The following is a 25200-nucleotide window of genomic DNA, read 5'->3' as shown; positions in this document are numbered from 1 at the left end:
GCCAAAACTGTTCAGAAGCAAAAAGCTACAAGTCCCGCTCATCTAATTAAATTAATATTCATTGATATTTTGGACTTTATAGTATATTCTCTTCTTTTTATCCTAATTGATTTTCAGTTGCTTGGGGTCAAGCAACAATTTAAGTTTGGTGTTGTGATGAGCGGATAATTTATACGCTTTTTGGCATTGTTTTTATATAGTTTTTAGTAAGTTTGAGCTACTTTTAGGGATGTTTTCATTAGTTTTTATGTTAAATTCACATTTCTGGACTTTACTATGAGTTTGTGTGTTTTTCTGTGATTTCAGGTAAATTCTGACTGAAATTGAGGGATTTGAGCAAAACTCTGAAGAAGGCTGACAAAAGGACTGCTGATACTGTTGGAATCTGACCTCCCTGCACTCGAAATGGATTTTCTGGAGCTACAGAACTCCAATTGGCGCGCTCTCAACGGCGTTGGAAAGTAGACATCCAGGGCTTTCCAGAAATATATAATAGTCCATACTTTATTCGAAGAATGACGACGTAACTTGGCGTTGAACGCCAAGTACACGCTGCTGTCTGGAGTTAAACGCCAGAAAAACGTCATGATCCTGAGTTGAACGCCCAAAACACGTCATAACTCAGAGTTCAACTCCAAGGGATGCCTCAGCTCGTGAATTAATCAAGCTCAGCCCAAGCATACACCAAGTGGACCCCGGAAGTGGATTTATGCATCAATTACTTACTCATGTAAACCCTAGTAGCTAGTCTAGTATAAATAGGACATTAAACTATTGTATTAGACATCTTTGGTCTCAGTTTTGTTTTATTCTTCATCCTAAGAGATCATTGATCACGTTAGGGGGGCTGGCCATTCGGCCATGCCTGAACCTCTTTTACTTATGTATTTTCAACGGTGGAATTTCTGCACACCATAGATTAAGGGTGTGGAGCTCTGCTGTACCTCAAGTATTAATGAAATTCTATTATCTTTTATTCAAATCTCTCTTATTCTTATTCCAAGATATTCATTCGTACCCAAGAACATGATGAATGTTATGAGTCAGATTACCCTCATTATCATTCTCACTTATGAACGCGCGTGATTGACAACCACTTCCGTTCTACATGAAACAGAGCTTGAATGTGTATCTCTTAGATTCCCCAACAGAATCTTCGTGGTATAAGCTAGATAGATGGCGGCATTTATGAGGATCCGGAAAGTCTCACCTTGTCTGTGGTATTCCGAGTAGGATCCTGGGAATCCGGAAAGTCTAACCTTGTCTGTGGTATTCCGAGTAGGATTCCGGTAATGAGTGACTGTGACGTGCTTCAAACTTGTAACCTGCCGGGCGTTAGTGACAGACGCAAAAGAATCAATGGATTCTATTCCAGTAGGAGCGGGAACCAACCGGTGATTAGCCGTACTGTGACAGAGTGCGTGAGCATTAGTTTTCACTGCGAGGATGGGATGTAGCCATCAGCCATGGGTGATGCCTCCAGACGATTAGCCGTGCGACTGACAACCGCATAGGATCATTTTCCCGAGAGGATGAAAGTAGCCACAGTTGATGGTGAACCCCTATACAAAGCTTGCCATGGAAAGGAGTAAGAAGGATTGAGTAGAAGCAATAGGAGAGCAGGCGTCCTTGGGCTCTACAGCATCTCCATCCACTTATCTGAAATTCCCACCAATGAATCTGCATAAGTATTCTATCCCTTTTATTATTCCTTTTTATTATTTATTCCAATAATCACAATTCCCCTTTTTTCTGCCTAACTGAGATTTGCAAGGTGACCATAGCTTGCTTCATACCAACAATCTCTGTGGGATCGACCCTTACTCACGTAAGGTTTATTACTTGGACGACCCAGTACACTTGCTGGTTAGTTGAACGGAGTTGTGTCCACTCGTGCTAATTTCTAAAATCCAATTACAATGAATATGATCACAATTTCGTCCACCAAGTACTAAAGAAGCATCTTCTGAAGAAGAAGCTTATAATCCTGAGAACCCTGCAATGGCAGAGGTGAATTACATAGGTGAAGCCTATGGAAACACCTATAATCCCTCATGGAGAAATCATCCAAATCTCTCATGGAAGGATCAACAAAAGCCTCAACAAGGCTTTAATAATGGTGGAAGAAACAGGTTTAGCAATAGCAAGCCTTTTCCATCATCCTCTCAGCAACAGACAGAGAATTTTGAGCAGAGCCCCTCTAGCTTAGCAAACATAGTCTCTGATATATCTAAGGCCACTCTAAGTTTCATGAATGAAATAAGGTCCTCTATTAGAAATTTGGAGGCACAAGTGGGCCAGCTGAGAAAAAGAGTCACTGAAACTCATCCTAGTACTCTCCCAAGCAATACTGAAGAGAATCCAAAAAGAGAGTACAAGGCCATAACCTTACCTGGCATGGCCGAACCTAGAGAGGAAGAGGAGGATGTGAATCCCAGTGAGGAAGACCTCATGAGACGTCCTCTGGACAAAAAGGAGTTCCCATTTGAGCAACCTAAGGAATCCGAGGCTCATCTAGAGACCATAGAGATTCTATTGAACCTACTTCTGCCATTCATGAGCTCTGATGAGTATTCCTCCTCTGAAAAGGATGAAGATATTACTGAAGAGCAAGTTGCTAAGTACCTTGGAGCAATCATGAAGCTAAATGCCAAGTTATTTGGTAATGAGACTTGGGAGGATGAACCCCTTTGCTCACCAATGAGCTGAATAACTTGATTAGGCAGACATTCCTCAAAAGAAAGAGGATCCCGGAAGGTTCTTAATACCTTGTACCATAGGCACCATGACCTTTGAGAAGGCTCTGTGTGACCTGGGGTCAGGCATAAACCTCATGCCACTCTCTGTCATGGAGAAACTAGGAATCTTTGAAGTTCAAGCTGCAAGAATCTCACTAGAGATGACAGACAAATCTATGAAAAAGGCTTATAGACTAGTAGAGGACGTGCTAGTGAAGGTTGAAGGCCTTTACATCCCTACTCATTTCATAATCCTAGACATTGGGAAGGACGAGGATGAATCCATCATCCTTGGCAGACCTTTCCTAGCCACAGCAAAAGCTGTGATTGATGTTGACAAAGGAGAGTTGGTCCTTCAATTGAATGAGGACTACCTTGGATTCAAGACTCAAGGTTCTCCTTCTGTACACATGGAGAGGAAGCATGAAAAGCTTCTCTCAATATAGCGTCAAACAAAGTCCCCACATTCAAACTCCAAGTTTGGTGTTGGGAGGCCACAACCAAACTCTAAGTTTGGTGTTGAGTGGCCACAACCAAACTCTAAGTTTGGTGTTGAGAGGCCACAACCATGCTCTGATTATCTGTGAGGCTCCATGAGAGCCCACTATCAAGCTATTGACATTAAAGAAGCGCTTATTGGGAGGCAACCCAATTTTTATTTATCTATGTTATTTTATTTTTCTTTTGGTTGATGATCATGTGGAGTCACAAAAATAACTGCAAAAATCAAAGCAAAATAAAAACAACATTAAAAATAGCACACCCTGGAGGAAAAACTTACTGGCGTTTAATGCCAGTAAGACTAGCAGAATGGGCGTTAAACGCCCAATCTGGCACCATTCTGGGTATTTAACGCCAGAAATGGGTACCAGACTGGCGTTTAACGCCAGAACAGAGCACCAAGTTGGCGTTAAATGCCAGAAACAAGCAACAGCTTGGCGTTAAACGCCAGGAAAGGTATAAAAGTTGGCATTTAACGCCAGAAATAGGCAGCAGTCTGGCGTTAAACGCCAGAATTGCACTCGAAGGGTGTTTTGCACGCCTAAATAAAGCAGGGATGAGAAGTCCTTGACCCCTCAGGATCTGTGGACCCACAGGATCCCCACCAACCTCAACTCATTCTCTCTCTCTCTCTCTCACACCTTTTTATAACACTCTTTCCCAAATACCCTTCACCAATCACTTCCATATCTCTTCCCTAAAAACCCCACCTACCTCCAAAATTCAAAATCCTTTCCCTCCCAAACCCAACCCAAAATACACGCACCCAACCCTCCCCCACCTCCTATATAAACCCTCATCCCTCCTTTATTTTCACACATCACAATCACCTTATACCCCTTGGCCGAATTCACTCTCTCACTCCATCTCCTCCATTTTCTTCTTCTTCCCCTTCTTTCTTTCTTTTTTTTTTCTCAAGGACGAGCAAACCTTTTAAGTTTGGTGTGGTAAAAGCATTGCTTTTTGTTTTTCCATAACTATTTATGGCATCTAAGGTCAGAGAAACCTCTAGAAAGAGGAAAGGGAAGGCAAAAGCTTCCACCTCTGAGTCGTGGGAGATGGAGAGATTCATCTCAAAGGTCCATCAAGACCACTTCTATGAAGTTGTGGCCAAGAAGAAAGTGATCCCTGAGGTTCCTTTTATGCTCAAGAAGAATGAGTATCCGGAGATCCGACATGAGATCCGAAGAAGAGGTTGGAAAGTTCTCACCAACCCCATTCAACAAGTCAGAATCTTAATGGTTCAAGAGTTCTATGCCAATGCATGGATCACTAGGAACCATGATCAAAGTATGAACCCAAATCCAAAGAATTGGCTTATAATGGTTCGGGGGAAATACTTAGATTTCAGTTTGGAAAATGTAAGGTTGGCGTTCATCTTTCCAATGATGCAAGAAAACACACGCCCCTACACTAGAAGGGTCAACTTTGATCAAAGGTTGGACCAAGTTCTCATGGACATATGTGTGGAAGGAGCTCAATGGAAAAGAGACTCAAGAGGCAAGCTGGTTCAATTGAGAAGACCGGACCTTAAGCCTGTGGCTAGAGGATGGTTGGAGTTCATCCAACGCTCCATCATTCCTACTAGCAATCGATCTGAAGTGATTGTAGATCGGGGCCATCATGATCGATAGTATCATAATTGGGGAGGAAGTTGAAGTTCATGAGATCATACCTCTAGAACTCTACAAGGTGGCAGACAAGTCCTCCACATTGGCAAGGTTAGCCTTTCCTCGTCTCATTTGTCACCTATGCAATTTGGCTGGGATTGACATAGAAGGAGACATCCTCATTGAAGAGGACAAGCCCATCACTGAAAAAAGGATGGAGCAAACAAGAGAGCCCACTCATGGACCTCAACAAGAGCATGAGGAAATTTCTCATCAAGAAATCCCTGAGATGCCTCAAGGGATGTGTTTTCCTCCACACAACTATTGGGAGCAACTCAACACCTCTTTGGAAGGCTTGAGTTACAATATGGACCAACTAAGGGTGGAGCACCAAGAGCACTCCATCATTCTCCATGAGATTAGAGAAGATCAAAGAGCTTTGAGGGAGGAGCAACAAAGGCAAGGAAGAGACATAGAGGAGCTCAGGCATTCCATTGGATCTTCAGGAGGAAGAACTAGCCGTCATCACTAAGGTGGACCTGTTCTTTGATTTCCTTGTTCCTATTTTTCTGTTTTTCGAATTTGATGCTTATTGTTTGTCTATGTTTGTGTCTTCATTACATGATCATTAGTGTCTAGTGTCTATTTCTTAAAGCTATGAATAACTCCATGAATCCTTCACCTCTCTTAAATGAAAAATGTGCCTAATTACAAAGGAACAAGAAGTACTTGGATTTCAAATTTTATCTTGAAATTAGTTTAATTATTTTGATGTGGTGGCAATACTTTTTGTTTTTCTGAATGAATGCTTGAGTAGTGCATATTTTTGATAGTGAAGTTTATGAATGTTAAAATTGTTGGCTCTTGAAAGAATGATGAACAAAGAGAAATGTTGTTGGTAATCTGAAAAATCATGAAATTGATTCTTGAAGTAAGAAAAAGCAGTGAAAAAGAGAAAATAGCGAAAGAAAAAAGAGAAAAAAAGAAAAATGAAAAAAAGAAAAGAAAGAAAAAGAAAAAGCAAGCAGAAAAAGCCAGTAGCCCTTTAAACCAAAAGGCAAGGGTAAAGAGGATCCAAGGCTTTGAGCATTAATGGATAGGAGGGCCTAAAAGAATAAAATCCTGGTATAAGCGGCTTGACGATCGGGTTTCTATCGGTAAAGAAATTCAAAAATATAATCGCGTTACAAGTATAGTTTCTAAACTAACAGAGAATTCTTTCGTACAAAAGTTTTGTTTGTCACTTAAGCAAACCCAATAAAAATAAATATCCAAAGTATTCAAACATCGGGTCGTCTTCTCAAGGAATTACAGGGAAGTATAATTTATTATTGGTTATGAAAAACAATATTTTTGGGTTTTTGAAATAAGGAGCAAGTAGTTTGAATGACAAGAAAAATAAATTAATAATAATAAAATCTCTTGACAAGGTATGAGAACTGGAAATCCTATCCTAGTTATCCTTATCAGATGTGATGAGAATTGTTTATTGCTCCCACTTAGTCAATCTCTAACTATAAAGGTAAGTCAAGTGGATAAATCAATATGAATCCTCAAGTCCTAGTCAATTCCTGTGGAAAGACTAGCCTTAGAGATATCCAAATTAATCAGCAACTCCCAATTTCAACCACTGCTTTATTTTGACAACTCAAGCGTTACTAATTACTCAACCAAAGTCAAAAGGAAAAAATCTAACTTAAAATATCAATTGATAATAAATGATAGAAGAAGTAATAAGTCTGAAATACCTCAAATTGAATTAATAAAGATATCAAATCTGACATAAGGATTCATAAATTAAAGCAATAAAAGGTACATTTAAACCTGGAAATTGAGAAGTCTTTGAGAAGAAGAAATCCTAAATCCTTTAAGAAGAATCCTAATCCTAATCCTAAGAGAGAGGAGAGAATCTCTCTCTCTAAAAACTACATCTAAATTATGAAAAGTGAATTATGAGTAGTCTCCCTTCATTCCTCCACTTTGCGGCCTTTAATCTGTGTTTTCTGGGATTGAAACTGGGCCGGAAATAGCCCAGAAATGGCTGGGGACGAAATCTGCCACGCTGATTTTCGTCACTGCGACACATCTGCGTGAAGAACGCTTTTGCGTCATCTAGCTGTACAGCCAATATATCAAATTATATATCAAATTGAAGCCCTGGACGTTAGCTTTCCAACGCAACTAAAACCGCCTCATTTGTATTTTTGTAGCTCAGGTTATGATCAATTTAGTGCGAGAGGGTCAGGCTGACAACTTTGCAGTTCCTTCAATTTCTTGTATTTCTTCCACTTTTGCATGCTTCCTTTCCATCCTCTAAGCCAGTCCTGCCCTGTAATCCCTGAAATTACTTAACACACATATCACGGCATCGAATGGTATAAAGGGAGGATTAAAATTAATAAAATTAAGGTTAAAGAAATATCTTTTCAATCATAGCACAAATTCTGTGAAGGAATTGTAAAAAACCATGCAAATAATATGAATAAGTGTGAGACTAGTGGATAAAATTCACTCAATTAAGCACAAGATGTACCACGAAATAGTGGTTTATCAACCTCCTCACACTTAAACAATAGCATGTCCTCATGCTAAGCTCAAGAGAAGCTATAAAGGAGTGAAGATGAATGATAGAGAGTATGCAATGCAACCTATCTATGTGAATGCAACTACATGGAAAATGTTTCTACCTACTTGGTTAAAAGTAAATAAGTTCTCCAAGACAAATATGAATCAAATTCCACTAATTCAAATTAGACAATAAAAGACAAGTAAACTTGTAAGAAGATAGCTCATGAAAGCAGGGAACATAGAATCAAGCATTGAACCCTCACTGGTAGTGTATATGCACTCTAATATCTCAAGTGTATAGGATAATTCACTCTACTCTTCTCTAGTCATGCTTTCTAAAATTTTGTTCTTCATCTAACCAATCAACAAATATTTAGTATACCAATGCAAACATCATGAGGTCTTTTTAGGGTTGTAATGTGGCTGAGGTAAAGGTAAGGATATATGTATGGCCAAGTGAGCTATAATATGAATCTTTGACTAACCTAAGCTTTCACCTAACATACACACACACACTCTATGTAATTCTAAAAATCACACGCAACTACCCATAATTCCCACTTTTGTATAATTCCCATACTCATGTACCAAAATTTTTTTATTTCTTTACTTTTATCACATGTGCATTGATCTTTATTAAAGCTTAACATTGGGGTGATTTTATCCCCTTATTCACTTACTTATTTATTGAATTTTTTTTCTGAAACATAACTTATCAATGCACATGGATTTTTCATTATTTTTTCTATTTTGATTTTTCATGAGTAGGTTCCCAAATTCCCGATATTCAAATAAATTAGAAACATGATACATTCCCTTATTAACACATGTTTCCACAGTTTTCCCACACTTAGTTGATACACAATCTCTATCTTAAGCTAACCAAAGATTCAATTTGGGATAATTAATTTGTTTTTCTGCTTAAGGCTAGTAATGTGGTTATAGAACAGAAGGGGATTAAAAAGCTCAAAGTGGCTAACAAGGGTGACATAAAAGGGTAGGCTTATTTGGGATAAGTGAGAAAAAACAAGTAATGGCCTCAATCATATGCAAGCATGTAAATACACTAAATAATGGACATATAGAATGGAACAAAGTAAAGATTGCAATTATAGAGAAGAAAACACACAAGAATAAAAATTTATGGTTAAATAATGTAACCATATAAATAAGCTCAAAATCTCGCAGGTTGTGTGTTCTTTAACTCAAAAATCATGTTCCAATTACAACTTCAAACAAATTTAACACATAGAAAATTTTAATTTTTTAATTTAAATTAGTGAAAATTTTCAAAAATAGGGTCTTAAAAAGAAACTTATTATTTTTCAACCAAGTAGTACTTAAATGCAAACAATCAACTACACATGCAATCTATTATGCAATGCAACAATGAACAAACAAAGAAAATAAAACATTGGTGTTGAGATAGGAAATAGCTAACCCATGGAGATCGGTATCGACCTCCCCACACTTAAAGATTGCACCATCCTCGGTGCATGCTAAGATATACAAGTGGACGGGCTGCTCCAACTGATACCTTTGTCTATAGATTATGCAGATTGACTTGCCTGTCTCCCATTAAGAAGCTTTTTCTCTCTCTTCATGGTGTCCATCCTAAAAGAAGAGAAAAAGGAAGGAAAGTAACCCAAAAATAAAGATAAGAACATAAATAAAATATGGGTGTTAATGCCAAATAATAAAGGTCTCAATTACATGGTAGCTACAACGTGCAAGTGAGAAAATAGTGGAAGCAAATGGCATATCAATAGTGCAAAATTTGCAACAATGGGGAAGAGAGTGTGGGTAATGCAAGATAATGTAAGTGCATATCAATGCAAAAGGAATATCAGTATTATAAAAATTAGCATTGACTTATGAATAATAATACCCAATTAGAATAAAACAAGTCATGAAGTACCAGAATAATTCAAGAAAAGATGCAATAGTTAAAGAAGATAATTTTAACACCAATGGAAAAGAAAAAGAAAGTAAGAAAGGAGGAAGAAAGAAATAAGAAGGAAAGAAAATATTTAGATATGGGGAAGAAAAGATAAGATATTTGGCTGATCTGGATAAGCTGTGCGCCGCTTGTGACGCGGACGCATGAGTGACGCGATCGCACGGATAGCGCTTCTATGAAATGACGCGGACGTGTCATCCACGTGGTCCCGTGGATCGATTTGTGCCATTAGCACAAGGGCAGTGATGAGCGGATAATTTGTATGCTTTTTGGCATTGTTTTTAGTATGTTTTTGGTATGATATAGTTAGTTTTTAGTATATTTTTATTAGTTTTTAGTTAAAATTTACTTTTCTGGACTTTACTATGAGTTTGTGTGTTTTTCTGTGATTTCAGGTATTTTCTGGCTGAAATTGAGGGACCTGAGCAAAAATCTGATTCAGAGACTAAAAAGGACTGCAGATGCTGTTGGATTCTGACCTCCCTGCACTCGAAGTGGATTTTCTGGAGCTACAGAAGCCCAATTGGCGCGCTCTCAACGGCGTTGGAAAGTAGACATCCTGGGCTTTCCAGCAATATATGATAGTCCGTACTTTGCCCATGATTTGATGGCCCAAACCGGCGTTCAAAGTCACCCTCAGAAATCCCAGCGTTAAACGCTGGAACTGGCACCCAAATGGGAGTTAAACGCCCAAACTGGCACTAAAGCTGGCGTTTAACTCCAAGAAGAGTCTCTGCACGAAAATGCTTCATTGCTCAGCCCAAGCACACACCAAGTGGGCCCGGAAGTGGATTTTTATGTCATTTACTCATTTCTGTACACCTTAGGCTACTAGTTTTCTATAAGTAGGACCTTTGACTATTGTATTAAGAGTCTTTCGATCTTTGGATCTTTTGATCATGTTTTTATGATTGAACCCTCTTTGGGAGGCTGGCCATTCGGCCATGCCTAGACCTTATGCTTATGTATTTTCAACGGTGGAGTTTCTACACACCATAGATTAAGGTGTGGAGCTCTGCTGTACCTCGAGTATTAATGCAATTACTATTGTTCTTCCATTCAATTCCGCTTGTTCTTGTTCTAAGATATCACTTGTTCTTCAACTTGATGAATGTCATGATCCGTGACACTCATCATCATTCTCACCCATGAACGAGGTGACTGACAACCACTCTTGTTCTACAAGCGATCAAGGCTCTAGTGAATATCTCTTGGATTCCTGATTGCACGATGCATGGTTGATCGCCTGACAACCGAGTGCTCGTCTGACAAACGAGCCAACCATTCCGTGAGATCAGAGTCTTCGTGGTATAGGCGAGAACTGATGGCAGCATTCAAGAGAATCCGGAAGGTCTAACCTTGTCTGTGGTATTCTGAGTAGGATTCAATGACTGAATGACTGTGACGTGCTTCAAACTCCTGAAGGCGGGGCGTTAGTGACAGACGCAAAAGAATCACTGGATTCTATTCCGGCCTGATTGAGAACCGACAGATGAATTCCGCTATGCTGTGACAGAGCATATGCAATCGCTTTCACTGAGAGGATGGGAGGTAGCCACTGACAACGGTGAAACCCTTGCTTAAGCTTGCCATGGAAGGGAGTAAGAAGGATTGGATGAAGACAGTAGGAAAGCAGAGAGACGGAAGGGAAGGCATCTTCATGCGCTTATCTGAAGTTCCTACCAATGAATTACATAAGTATCTCTATCTTTACCTTTGTGTTATTTTCGTTCATCACCATTACCATTTGAGTTTGCCTGACTAAGATTTACAAGATGACCATAGCTTGCTTCAATACTAACAATCTCCGTGGGATCGACCCTTACTCGCGTAAGGTTTATTACTTGGACGACCCAGTGCACTTGCTGGTTAGTTGTGCGAAGTTGTGTAATGCCATGGTATTGAGCTACCAAGTTTTTGGGGCTCATGACCGGGGATTATGAGAGTTGTGAAAAAGTATTGTTCACAATTTCGCGCACCAAGTTTTTGGTGCCGTTGCCGGGATTGTTCAAGTTTTGAGCAAGCTTTTGGTAACATCAGTGCCAAGATCCGGCAACAACACCAAGTTTTTGGCGTTATTGCCCGGGATTGTTCTAGTTTGGACAACTGACGGTTCATCTTGTTGCTTAGATTAGGTATTTGTTTTTTTTCGAAATTCTTGAAGATGAATTCTAGAGTTTCATGATGATTTGTTGAAATCTGGCTGGCTGAGAAGCCTTGTCTAATCTCATTGGACCGAGGTTTCAACTTATCACCACAAAAGCTTGTTGATTTTTATCAATCTTGCTTTTGGAGCAGTGATCTGCTAAGGCTTGGCTGGCCTTTGGCCATGTCTAGTGTTTTGGACCGAAGCTTTCCTTGAAAGCTTGGCTGGCTGTGAAGCCATGTCTAATTCCTGGACCGGAGTCTTAGACTAGCATTGCACTGATCCCTGGAATTCTCATTAAGAATTTTGATATCTTTTTCCACTTAATTTTCGAAAAAAAAAATTTAAAAAAATCATAAAATCCAAAAATTTCTTATTTGAGTCTAGTGTCTCATCTTAAGTTTGGTGTCAATTGCATGCATTCATTCATGTATCTTGGTGATCTTCAAGATGTTCTTGATGATTTACTTGCTCTAATCTTTGAATTCAATTGACTTGAGTGTTTTGTGTGTCTCATATGCATTTTCCTTTTGTTAGTGTCAGTAGTATACAAACTGCTAAGTTTGGTGTCTTGCATGCATTGTTATTTGATTCTTGTTGCATTTTGATTTTTCCTTTTTTATTAAAAATCCAAAAATATTTTTAATTTGTGTCTTCTCAAGTCAATAATACAGAGAATTGAAGATTCAAAACATACAGCAGAGGAATTGCACAGAAAAAGCTGGGCGTTCAAAACGCCCAGTGAAGAAGGACAGACTGGCGTTTAAACGCCAGCCAGGGTACCTGGTTGGGCGTTTAACGCCCAAAAGGGTAGCATTTTGGGCGTTAAACGCCAGAATGGATACCATTCTGGGCGTTTAACGCCAGGATGGCTAGAAGGGAAGATTTTGTTTTCAAATCAAATTTTTTCTAAGTTTTCAAAATCTTTTCAAAATCAAATCTTTTTCAAATCAAATTTTGCAATCAAATCTTTTTCAAAATCAACTTCTTTCCTTTTTCAAAAATACTTACTATCAATTAATGATTTGATTCAACATTTCAAGTATGTTACCTTTTCTGTTGAGAAAGGTTTAATGTTTGAATCATATCTTTTCTTGTTAGTCAAGTTTTTAATTTTCAAATCAAATCTTTTTAAAATGTTTTTCAATTCATATCTTCTCAATCACAATTTTTTTAAATCAATCATATTTTCTTAACCACATCTTTTTCAAAATAGTTTTCAATCAAATCTTTTTGATTTCTGATTTCAAAATCTTTTTCAAAAATCACTTGATTTCTTTTTCATTTTCATTTTCGAAAATTAAGTAATGTTTTTCAAAAATGTTTTCAAAATTTTTCACTTAATTTTCGAAAATTACTTCGCTCCTTCTCACATCCTTCTATTTATGAACTAACACTAACCCTTAATGCAAAACTCGAACTCCATCTCCTTGATAAGTTCGAATTTTCTACTTCTGTCTTCTACTCTTCTTTTCCTCTGACACCTAAAGGAATCTCTATACTGTGACATAGAGGATTCCACATTTTCTTGTTCTCTTCTCTTTCATATGAGCAGGAGCAAAGACAAAGGCATTCTTGTTGAGGCTGATCCTGAACCTGAAAGGGCCTTGAAGAGAAAGCTAAGAGAAGCCAAAGCACAACTCTCTTTAGGGCACCTGACCGAATTCTTCAAAGGAGAAGAACTCATGGCAGCCGAAAACAACAACAATGCCAACAATGCAAGGAAGGTGCTGGGTGACTTTACTGCACCTACTCCTGACTTCTATGGGAGAAGCATCTCTATCCCTGCCATTGGAGCAAACAACTTTGAGCTTAAGCCTCAATTAGTTTCTCTAATGCAACAGAATTGCAAGTTCCATGGACTTCCATTGGAAGATCCTCATCAGTTTTTAGCTGAGTTCTTACAAATCTGTGACACTGTCAAGACTAATGGGGTTGAACCTGAGGTCTACAGATTAATGCTATTCCCTTTTGCTGTGAGAGACAAAGCTAGAACATGGTTGGATTCTCAACCTAAAGAAAGCCTGGACTCTTGGGAAAAGCTAGTCAATGCCTTCTTGGCAAAGTTCTTTCCACCTCAAAAATTGAGTAAGCTTAGAGTGGAAGTCCAAACCTTCAGACAGAAGGAAGGAGAATCCCTCTATGAAGCTTGGGAAAGATACAAACAATTAATCAGAAAGTGTCCTTCTGATATGCTTTCTGAATGGAGCATCATAGGTATTTTCTATGATGGTCTCTCTGAACTATCCAAAATGTCTTTGGATAGCTCTTCTGGAGGATCTCTTCATCTGAAGAAGACGCCTACTGAAGCTCAAGAACTGATTGAAATGGTTGCAAATAACCAATTCATGTACACTTCTGAAAGGAATCCTGTGAACAATGGGACTAGTCAGAAGAGAGGAGTTCTTGAGATTGACACTCTGAATGCCATATTGGCTCAGAACAAAATATTGACTCAACAAGTCAATATGATTTCTCAAAGTCTGTCTGGAATGCAAAATGCACCAAGCAGTACTAAGGAAGCTTCATCTGAGGAAGAAGCTTATGATCCTGAGAACCCTTCAATGGAAGAGGTGAATTACATGGGAGAACCTTATGGAAACACCTACAATCCTTCATGGAGGAATCATCCAAATCTTTCATGGAAGGATCAACAGAGACCTCAACAAGGTTTCAATAACAATAATGGTGGAAGAAACAGGTTTAGCAATAGCAAGCCTTTTCCATCATCTTTTCAGCAACAGACAGAGAGTTCTAAGCAGAATACCTCTGACTTAGCAACCATGGTCTCTGATCTAATCAAAACCACTCAAAGTTTCATGACTGAAACAAGGTCTTCCATTAGAAATTTGGAAGGACAAGTGGGTCAGCTGAGCAAGAAAATTACTGAACTCCCTCCAAGTACTCTCCCAAGCAATACTGAAGAAAATCCAAAAGGAGAGTGCAAGGCCATCAACATGGCCGAATTGTGGGAGGAAGAAGAGGCAGTGAACGCCACTGAGGAAGGCCTCACTGGACGTCCACTGGCCTCCAATGAGCTCCCCAATGAGGAACCATGGGAATCTGAGGCTCAAACTGAGACCATAGAGATTCCATTGGACTTACTTCTGCCATTCATGAGCTCTGATGAGTATTCTTCCTCTGAAGAGGATGAGTATGTCACTGAGGAGCAAGTTGCTAAATACCTTGGAGCAATCATGAAGCTGAATGACAAGTTATTTGGAAATGAGACTTGGGAGGATGAACCCCCTTTGCTCATCAAAGAATTGAATGACTTGTCTAGGCAGAAACTGCCTCAAAAGAGACAGGATCCTGGGAAGTTTTCAATACCTTGTACCATAGGCACCATGACCTTCAAGAAGGCCTTGTGTGACTTAGGGTCAAATGTAAACCTCATGCCCCTCTCTGTAATGGAGAAATTAGGGATCTTTGAGGTGCAAGCTGCAAAAATCTCACTAGAGATGGCAGACAATTCCCGAAAACAAGCCTATGGACTTGTAGAGGATGTTCTGGTTAAAGTGGAAGACCACTACATCCCTACTGATTTCATAGTCCTAGAGTCTGGGAAGTGCATGGATGAATCCATCATCCTTGGCAGACCCTTCCTAGCCACAGCAAAGGTTGTGATTGATGTGGATAGAGGAGAGTTGATCATTCAAGTGAATGAAGAATCCTTGGTGTTTAAGGCCCAAGGATATCCCTCTGTCACCATGGAGAGGAAGCATGAAGAGCTTCTCTCAAAACAGAGCCAAACAGAGCCCCCACAGTCAAACTCTAAGTTTGGTGTTGGGAGGCCACAACCAAACTCTAAGTTTGGTATTGAACCCCCACATTCAAACTCTAAGTTTGGTGTTGGGAGGTTCCAACACGGCTCTGAGAATCTGTGAGGCTCCATGAGAGTCCTTTGTCAAGCTAATGACAATAAAGAAGCGCTTGTTGGGAGGCAACCCAATGTTTTATAATTAACTATTTTCCTTTGTTATTTTCTCTTTTTTGTAGGTTGATGATCATAAGAAGTCACAAAAACAATGAAAAAAGAAAAACAGAATGAAAAACAGGAAGAAAAACAACACACCCTGGAGGACGCACCCACTGGCGTTTAAACGCCAGTGAGGTTAGCTGGTGGGCGTTTAACGCCCAGTCTGGCACCATTCTGGGCGTTTAACGCCAGAAAGGGGCACCAAACTGGCGTTAAACGCCAGAAAGGGGCAAGATGCTGGCGTTAAACGCCAGAAATGGGCACCAGCCCGGCGTTTAACGCCAGAAATGGCACAAAACGTGATTTTGCATGCCATTTGGTGCAGGGATGACTTTTCCTTGACACCTCAGGATCTGTGGACCCCACAGGATCCCCACCTACCCTACCACTATCTCTCTTCTTCACCAATCACCTCAATACCTCTTCCCCAAAAACCCCTCACCTATCAAATCCCATCTTTCTCTTCACCACTCACATCCATCCTTCATAAAACCCCACCTACCCCACCGTTCAAATTCAAACCACTTTCCCACCCAAACCCACCCTCCAATGGCCGAACATCTCTCTCCCCCTCTCCTATATAAACCCTCCTTCACTCCTTCATTTTCACACACCTTAAACACCATCTCTCTCCCCTTTGGCCGAATACAAAGCCATTCCCTTTCTTCTCATTTCTTCTTCTTCTACTCTCTTCTTTCTTCTTTTGCTCGAGGACGAGCAAACATTTTAAGTTTGGTGTGGTAAAAGCGTTGCTTTTTGTTTTTCCATAACCATTTATGGCATCCAAGGCCGGAGAAACCTCTAGAAAGAGGAAAGGGAAGGCAAAAGCTTCCACCTCCGAGTCATGGGAGATGGAAAGATTCATCTCAAGGGTGCATCAAGACCATTTCTATGAAATTGTGGCCTTGAAGAAGGTGATCCCCGAGGTCCCTTTTTCACTCAAAAAGGGTGAATATCCGGAGATCCGACATGAGATCCGAAGAAGAGGTTGGGAAGTTCTTACCAACCCCATTCAACAAGTCGGAATCTTGATGGTTCAAGAGTTCTATGCCAATGCATGGATCACCAAGAACCATGACCAAAGTGTGAACCCGAATCCAAAGAATTATCTTACTATGGTTCGGGGGAAATACTTGGATTTTAGTCCGGAAAGTGTGAGGGTGGCGTTCAACTTGCCTATGATGCAAGGAGATGAACATCCTTACACTAGAAGGGTCAACTTTGATCAAAGGTTGGACCAAGTCCTCACGGTCATATGTGAAGAGGGCACCCAATGGAAGAGAGATTCAAGAGGAAAGCCGGTTCAATTAAGAAGGCATGACCTCAAGCCCGTGGCTAGAGGATGGTTAGAGTTTATACAACGCTCAATCATTCCCACTAGCAACCGGTCCGAAGTTACCATAGACCGGGCTATCATGATCCATAGCATCATGATTGGAGAAGAAATAGAGGTTCATGAGGTTATAGCCCAAGAACTCTATAAGGTGGCGGACAAGTCCTCTACCTTGGCAAGGATAGCCTTCTCTCATCTCGTTTGTCACCTCTGTTATTCAGTTGGAGTTGACATAGAGGGAGACACCCCCATTGATGAGGACAAGCCCATCACTAAGAAGAGGATGGAGCACACAAGAGATCCCACTCATCATGAGATCCCTGAGATTCCTCAAGGGATGCACTTTCCTCCACAAGACTATTGGGAGCAATTAAACACCTCCCTAGGAGAATTGAGTTCCAATATGGGACAACTAAGGGTGGAGCATCAAGAACACTCCATCATCCTCCATGAAATTAGAGAAGATCAAAGAATCATGAGGGAGGAGCAACAAAGACAAGGAAGAGACATTGAGGAGCTCAAGCACTCCATAGGATCTTCAAGAGCAAGAAAGAGCCGCCATCACTAAGGTGGACCCGTTCCTTGATTTCCTTGTTCTTTGTTCTTCTGTTTTTCGAATTTTATGCTTATGTTTATCCATGTTTGTGTCTTGTGATCATTAGTGTCTTAGTGTCTATGCCTTAAAGTTATGAATGTCCTATGAATCCATCACCTTTCTTAAATAAAAATGTGCTTAATTGATAAAAGAAAGAAATGCATGAATTTTGAATTTTATAACAGTTTGATTATTTTGATGTGGTGGCAATATTTTTTTTTTGTTTTCTGAATGTATGCTTAAACAGTGCATATGTATCTTGAATTTGTGGTTCATGAATGTTGGCTCTTGAAAGAATGATGAAAAAGGAGACATGTTACTGAGGATCTGAAAAATCATTAAAATGATTCTTGAAGCAAGAAAAAGCAATGAAAAAAAATCGAAAAAAAAAGAGAAAAAGGAAACGAAAAGAAAAAAATATAGGAATAAGAGTTGTGATCCAAGGCAAATAAGAGTGTGCTTAAGAACCCTGGACACCTCTAATTGGGGACTTTAGCAAAGCTGAGTCACAATCTGAAAAGGTTCACCCAATTATGTGTCTGTGGCATGTATGTATCCGGTGGTAATACTGGAAGACAGAGTGCTTTGGGCCACAGCCAAGACTCAATAAGTAGCTTTGTTCAAGAATCATCATACTTCACTAGGAGAATCATTAACACTATCTGGATTCTAAGTTCCTAAAGAAGCCAACCATTCTGAATTTCAAAGGATAGAGTGAGATGCCAAAACTATTCAGAGGCAAAAAGCTAAAAGCCCCGCTCATCTAATTAATACTGATCTTCACAGATGTTTTTGGCATTCATTGCATATTCTTTTCTTTTTATCTTATTTGATTTTCAGTTGCTTGGGGACAAGCAACAATTTAAGTTTGGTGTTGTGATGAGCGGATAATTTGTATGCTTTTTGGCATTGTTTTTAGTATGTTTTTGGTATGATATAGTTAGTTTTTAGTATATTTTTATTAGTTTTTAGTTAAAATTCACTTTTCTGGACTTTACTATGAGTTTGTGTGTTTTTCTGTGATTTCAGGTATTTTCTGGCTGAAATTGAGGGACCTGAGCAAAAATCTGATTCAGAGACTAAAAAGGACTGCAGATGCTGTTGGATTCTGACCTCCCTGCACTCGAAGTGGATTTTCTGGAGCTACAGAAGCCCAATTGGCGCGCTCTCAACGGCGTTGGAAAGTAGACATCCTGGGCTTTCCAGCAATATATGATAGTCCATACTTTGTCCAAGATTTGATGGCCCAAACCGGCGTTCAAAGTCACCCTCAGAAATCCCAGCGTTAAACGCTGGAACTGGCACCCAAATGGGAGTTAAACGCCCAAACTGGCACTAAAGCTGGCATTTAACTCCAAGAAGAGTCTCTGCATGAAAATGCTTCATTGCTCAGCCCAAGCACACACCAAGTGGGCCCGGAAGTGGATTTTTATGTCATTTACTCATTTTTGTACACCTTAGGCTACTAGTTTTCTATAAGTAGGACCTTTGACTATTGTATTAAGAGTCTTTCGATCTTTGGATCTTTTGATCATGTTTTTATATTTGAACCCTCTTTGGGAGGCTGGCCATTCGGCCATTCCTAGACCTTATGCTTATGTATTTTCAACGGTGGAGTTTCTACACACCATAGATTAAGGTGTGGAGCTCTGCTGTACCTCGAGTATTAATGCAATTACTATTGTTCTTCCATTCAATTCCGCTTGTTCTTGTTCTAAGATATCTCTTGTTCTTCAACTTGATGAATGTGATGATCCGTGACACTCATCATCATTCTCACCCATGAACAAGGTGACTGACAACCACTCTTGTTCTACAAGCGATCAAGGCTCTAGTGAATATCTCTTGGATTCCTGATTGCACGATGCATGGTTGATCGCCTGACAACCGAGTGCTCGTCTGACAAACGAGCCAACCATTCCATGAGATCAGAGTCTTCGTGGTATAGGCGAGAACTGATGGCAGCATTCAAGAGAATCCGGAAGGTCTAACCTTGTTTGTGGTATTCTGAGTAGGATTCAATGACTGAATGACTGTGATGTGCTTCAAACTCCTGAAGGCGGGGCGTTAGTGACAGACGCAAAAGAATCACTGGATTCTATTCCGGCCTGATTGAGAACCGATAGATGAATTCCGCTATGCTGTGACAGAGCATATGCAATCGCTTTCACTGAGAGGATGGGAGGTAGCCACTGACAACGGTGAAACCCTTGCTTAAGCTTGCCATGGAAGGGAGTAAGAAGGATTGGATGAAGATAGTAGGAAAGCAGAGAGACGGAAGGGAAGGCATCTTCATGCGCTTATCTGAAGTTCCTACCAATGAATTACATAAGTATCTCTATCTTTACCTTTGTGTTATTTTCGTTCATCACCATTACCATTTGAGTTTGCCTGACTAAGATTTACAAGATGACCATAGCTTGCTTCAATACTAACAATCTCCGTGGGATCGACCCTTACTCGCGTAAGGTTTATTACTTGGACGACCCAGTGCACTTGCTGGTTAGTTGTGCGAAGTTGTGTAATGCCATGGTATTGAGCTACCAAGTTTTTGGGGCTCATGACCGGGGATTATGAGAGTTGTGAAAAAGTATTGTTCACAATTTCGCGCACCAGGCAGCCTTGCGGTCGCGCAACTCTCTGTTTGAAACTCATATTGCCAAATTTTAGGGTGACGCGGTCGCGTGGGGTACGCGATTGCGTGGTTGGCCTTGATTTGAAAAATGGCACGGACGCGTGGGGCACACGTTCGCGTGGTAAGGCTTGTGCTTCTAGCACGGTTCCAGCCCCACTCCATCACAACTTGCTGCCATACACCCTTTTTACGTCGATTTTTAGGGCACGCGTTCGCATGTGTGACGCGGACGCGTGGGAGGCATTTTTCCCACATGACGTGGACACGTTAGCGTGGGTCAAATTGTGCTAAAGGCACACCTCCAGCCACGCTTTCGTGTGGCTCTCTGTTCAATTTTGTTTTCTTCCCAATGCCGACGCGGTCGCGTCGCGTGCGATTTTATATATATAATAATAATAATAATAATAATAATAATAATAATAATAATAATAATAATAATAATAATAATAATAATAATAATAATAATAATAATAATAATAATAATACAGTATGCAGAATGCAATGCCAATATGAATGCTATGCAAGATTCCAGGTTCAAGTAGAACTCAAGAACAAACTAAAAATTAAAACTGAAAAAGGGACGATCATACCATGGTGGGTTATCTCCCACCTAGCACTTTTAGTTAAAGTCCTTAAGTTGGACATTTGATGAGCTTCCTGTTATGGTGGCTTGTGGTTGAATTCATCCAAAAATCTCCACCAATGTTTGAAATTCCAGTAGCCTCCGGGATTCCAAACTAGGCGCAGAAAGCCTTCAAGCAAGTTAAAGCAAGTGACAAGGCCCCAAGAGTATTTATTTCTAGATTACCGGGTGGCAGGCAATCTGAATTCTCACTAAAGCAGCCAAACAACTTCCTAGACCCATTCAATTGAGCTTTGCACCAACACTTGTACTCCAGTGCGGAATGCGGAACCCTAATGAACCTTGCCTAACAACTCCAAGCACTAACCATCTTCCTCTTACTCTTAATGCCACAAAGAGCTTTAAGTTGACCATCCGTCTCCAGTAGCCCATATTCAAGTGGAATTAGAAAGCTAAGGGATATGAATTTTACCCACTTGAATGTTGTGAAGGATGATGGCAACTTAGGGGGAGGGGTCTCCAACAACTTTGGCAAGGTATTTGCAGGCTTTACTCCTGTGTGTTCTTTCTTGACACTTTCCACCTTTTTGCAAGCTTCTTCAATATCAACCTCTTCTTCTTGGTAGCTTTCTTCCAATTTAATCTCTTCTTTATTGCTTACCAAGGGCATGGGAGGCTGTGCTTCTGCTTCTTTAGTCTCCATCTCTTGATCAACCTATTCCAAGTCTTCAACCATGGTATGCCTTGGAGGTTGTACACTCCCTTCAACATCAAATTCAAACGTCTTGGAAGGAGGTTCTATGATTTGAATTTCCCATGGAGGTTTCACATCTCCTAAATCTTCAACCACTTCCTCTTCTTCAGCTATGACGGTTTCCTCCACTTGTTCCAATACAAAGGTATGTTCCTTATTGTCCATTGGAGTTTCTAGTGTCTCCTTTATGCTATGCTCTTTTATTGATTTTCCACATGTAGCCATGGGATCACTTTGAGTGTCCGAGCATTGGGAAGCTAATCGACTTATCGCTTGATTTAGTTGATATAGAGTTGCATGAAATCGATCCACTAATTCCTTGAGATGATCCCTTGATTCTTGTTCTGCTTGGATTGCATGATTAGGATCATATGGCTCTTGGGTAGATGGACATGGACATGGTGTATATGGAGGTGGTGGTTCCTGGGAGTAATTGGGTTGAAATTGGGGTGGTTCTAGATATTGTTCATATGGCTCATAAGGTGGTTGGTGTGGTGGATAAGGGTTAGGATCATATGAGAGTGTTTGGTGGTAAGGGGCTTGTGAGTATGGTGGTCCAAAATGATGTTGAGGAGGGGGTTCATAGGCATATGGTGGTAGTTGTTGATAATCAAAAGAGTGCTCACCATATCCATTGCCTTGATATGCATCACAGAATGGTTGTTGATAGGCCATTGGAGGTGGTTGTTGCCATGAAAGTTGATCAAATTCTTGTGGCTCCTCCCATCTTTAATTTTCCTAACCTTGATGCATGTTCTCATTGTAATCTCCTCTTCCTGCAACATAATTGTAACCAGACTCATAGCCAAAGGGGTGAGAGTTCATAGTAGTGAGAGAAAATAAAAACAAAAATTTAATAAAAAAAAATATTTTGAAAAAGATATGATTTTTGAAAAAAGATAAGATAAGATTTTGAAAAAGATATAATTTTTGAAAAAGATTTGAATTTTGAAATTTAAAACTAAGATAAGATAAGATAAAAATTTTAAAATAAAAATCTGAATTTTTTTTAAAAATATTTACAATAACCAATAATAAGGCACACGTTTGCAATTCCCCGGCAACGACGCCATTTTTGACGATCGGGTTTCTATCGGTAAAGAAATTCACAAATATAATCGCATTGTAAGTATAGTTTCTAAACCAACAGAGAATTCTTTTGTACAAAAGTTTTGTTTGTCACTTAAGAAAACACAATAAAAATAAATATTCGAAGTATTCAAACCTCGGGTCGTCTTCTCAAGAAATTGCAGGGAAGTATGATTTATTATTGGTTATGAAAAACAATATTTTTGGGTTTTTGAAATAAGGAGTAAGTAGTTTGAATGACAAGAAAAATAAATTAATAATAATAAAATCTCTTGGCAAGGTATGAGAACTGGAAATCCTATCCTAGTTATCTTTATCAGAAGTGATGAGAATTGTTTATTGCTCCCACTTAGTCAATCTCTAACTATGAAGGTAAGTCAAGTGGATAAATCAATATAAATCCTCAAGTCCTAGTCAATTCCTATGGAAAGACTAGCCTTAGAGATATCCAAATTAATCAGCAACTCCCAATTTCAACCACTGCTTTATTTTGACAACTCAAGCATTACCAATTACTCAACCAAAGCCAAAAGGGAAAAATCTAACTTAAAACATCAATTGATAATAAATGATAGAAGAAGTAATAAGTCTGAAATACCTCAAATTGAATTAATAAAGATATCAAATTTGACTTAAGGATTCATAAATTAAAGCAATAAAAGGAACATTTAAACCTGGAAATTGAGAAGTCTTTGAGAAGAAGAAATCCTAAATCCTTTAAGAGGAATCCTAATCCTAATCCTAAGAGAGAGGAGAGCACCTCTTTCTCTAAAAACTACATCTAAATTATGAAAAGTGAATTATGAGTCATATCTTTTCATTGCTCTACTTTGCAGCCTTTAATCTATGTTTTCTGGACATGAAACTGGGCCGAAAATAGCCCAGAAATCACTGGGGATGAAATCTGACACGCTGATTTTCGTCACTGCGATGCGTCCGCGTGAAGCACGCGTTCGCGTCACCTAGATGTACGGTCACTATAGGAAATTATATATCAAATCGAAGCCCCGAACGTTAGCTTTTCAACGCAACTGGAACCGCTTCATTTGGACCTCTGTAGCTCAAGTTATGATCGATTTAGTGCGAGAGGGTCAGGCTGACAGCTTTGCAGTTCCTTCAATTTCTTGTATTTCTTCCACTTTTGCATGCTTCCTTTCCATCCTCTAAGCCATTCCTGCCCCGTAATCCCTGAAATCACTTAACACACATATCACGGCATCGAATGGTATAAAGGGAGGATTAAAATTAATAAAATTAAGGTCAAAGAAATATGTTTTCAATCATAGCACAAATTCTGGAAAGGAATTGAAAAACCATGCAAATAATATGAATAAGTGTGAGACTAGTGGATAAAATCCACTCAATTAAGCACAAGATGTACCACAAAATAGTGGTTTATCACGGCTAAATCAAGCTGTCCCTAACCATGTGCTTGTGTCATAAAGGTCCAAGTGAAAAGCTTGAGACTGAGTGGTTAAAGTCGTGATCCAAAGCAAAAGAGTGTGCTTAAGAACTCTGGACACCTCTAATTGGGGACTTTAGCAAAGCTGAGTCACAATCTAAAAAGGTTCACCCAGTTATGTGTCTGTGGCATTTATGTATCCGGTGGTAATACTGGAAAACAAAGTGCTTAGGGCCACGGCCAAAACTCATAAAGTAGCTATGTTCAAGAATCAACATACTGAACTAGGAGAATCAATAACACTATCTAAAATTCTGAGTTCCTATAGATGCCAATCATTTTGAATTTCAAAGGATAAAGTGAGATACCAAAACTGTTCAGAAGCAAAAATGCTACTAGCCCCACTCATCTAATTGGGACTAAGTTTTATTGATATTGTGAGATTCATTGTATATTCTCTTCTTTTTATCCTATTTTATTTTCAGTTTCTTGGCGACAATCAATAAATTAAGTTTGGTGTTGTAATGAGTGGATAATTTATATGCTTTTTGGCATTGTTTTTAGATAGTTTTTAGTAGGATCCAGCTACTTTTTTAGTATATTTTTATTAGTTTTTAAGCAAAATTCACATTTCTGGACTTACTATGAGTTTGTGTGTTTTTTTGTAATTTCAGGTATTTTCTGGCTGAAATTGAGGGACCTGAGCAAAAATTTGATTCAGAGGCTGAAAAAGGATTGTTGATGCTGTTGGATTCTGACCTCCCTACACTCGAAATAGATTTTTTGGAGCTACAGAAACCCAAATGGCGCACTCTCAATTGCATTGAAAAGTAGACATCCAGAGCTTTTCAGAAATATATAATAATCTATACTTTGCTCGAGTTTTGATGACGCAAACTGGCGTTCAAACGCCAACTTTCTGCCATATCCTGGCGTTAAACGCCAGAAACAGGATAGAAGCTGGAGTTAAACGCCTAAACTGGCATAAAAACTGGCGTTAAACTCCAAGAAAAGTCTCTACACATGAAAGCTTCAATTCTCAGCCCAAGCACACACCAAGTGGGCCTGAAAGCGGATTTCTGCATCATTTACTTATCTCTGTAAGCCCTAGCTACTAGTTTTAGTATAAATGTTACTTTTTCTCATTGTATTAGATCTAGGTCTTGGCTATTCTGGTTCCTTCTCTGGGGCCGAAGCCAATGAACACCATTATCACTTATGTATTTTCAACTGTCAAGTTTCTACGTGTGGAGCTCTGCTTTTCCTCGAGTATTAATGCAATTACTACTATTTTCTATTCAATTCAA

The 25200-nt window shown here is 39.5% G+C and overlaps 1 non-coding gene across 1 annotated transcript; it reads right to left on the bottom strand.

Annotated features, from left to right (window-relative positions):
- Positions 1–13613: 13613 nt before the first annotated feature.
- LOC112799360 (small nucleolar RNA R71) lies at positions 13614–13721 on the bottom strand. The gene has a single exon (XR_003200936.1). It is a non-coding gene; the product is annotated as a small nucleolar RNA R71 (small nucleolar RNA).
- Positions 13722–25200: the final 11479 nt, after the last annotated feature.

This window comes from Arachis hypogaea, chromosome 4, assembly GCF_003086295.3.
Source record: "Arachis hypogaea cultivar Tifrunner chromosome 4, arahy.Tifrunner.gnm2.J5K5, whole genome shotgun sequence".
In the NCBI taxonomy this organism is placed as follows: domain Eukaryota; kingdom Viridiplantae; phylum Streptophyta; class Magnoliopsida; order Fabales; family Fabaceae; genus Arachis; species Arachis hypogaea.
Note: the sequence above shows the minus strand (reverse complement) of the source record. Positions and strands in the feature narration are given on the sequence as shown.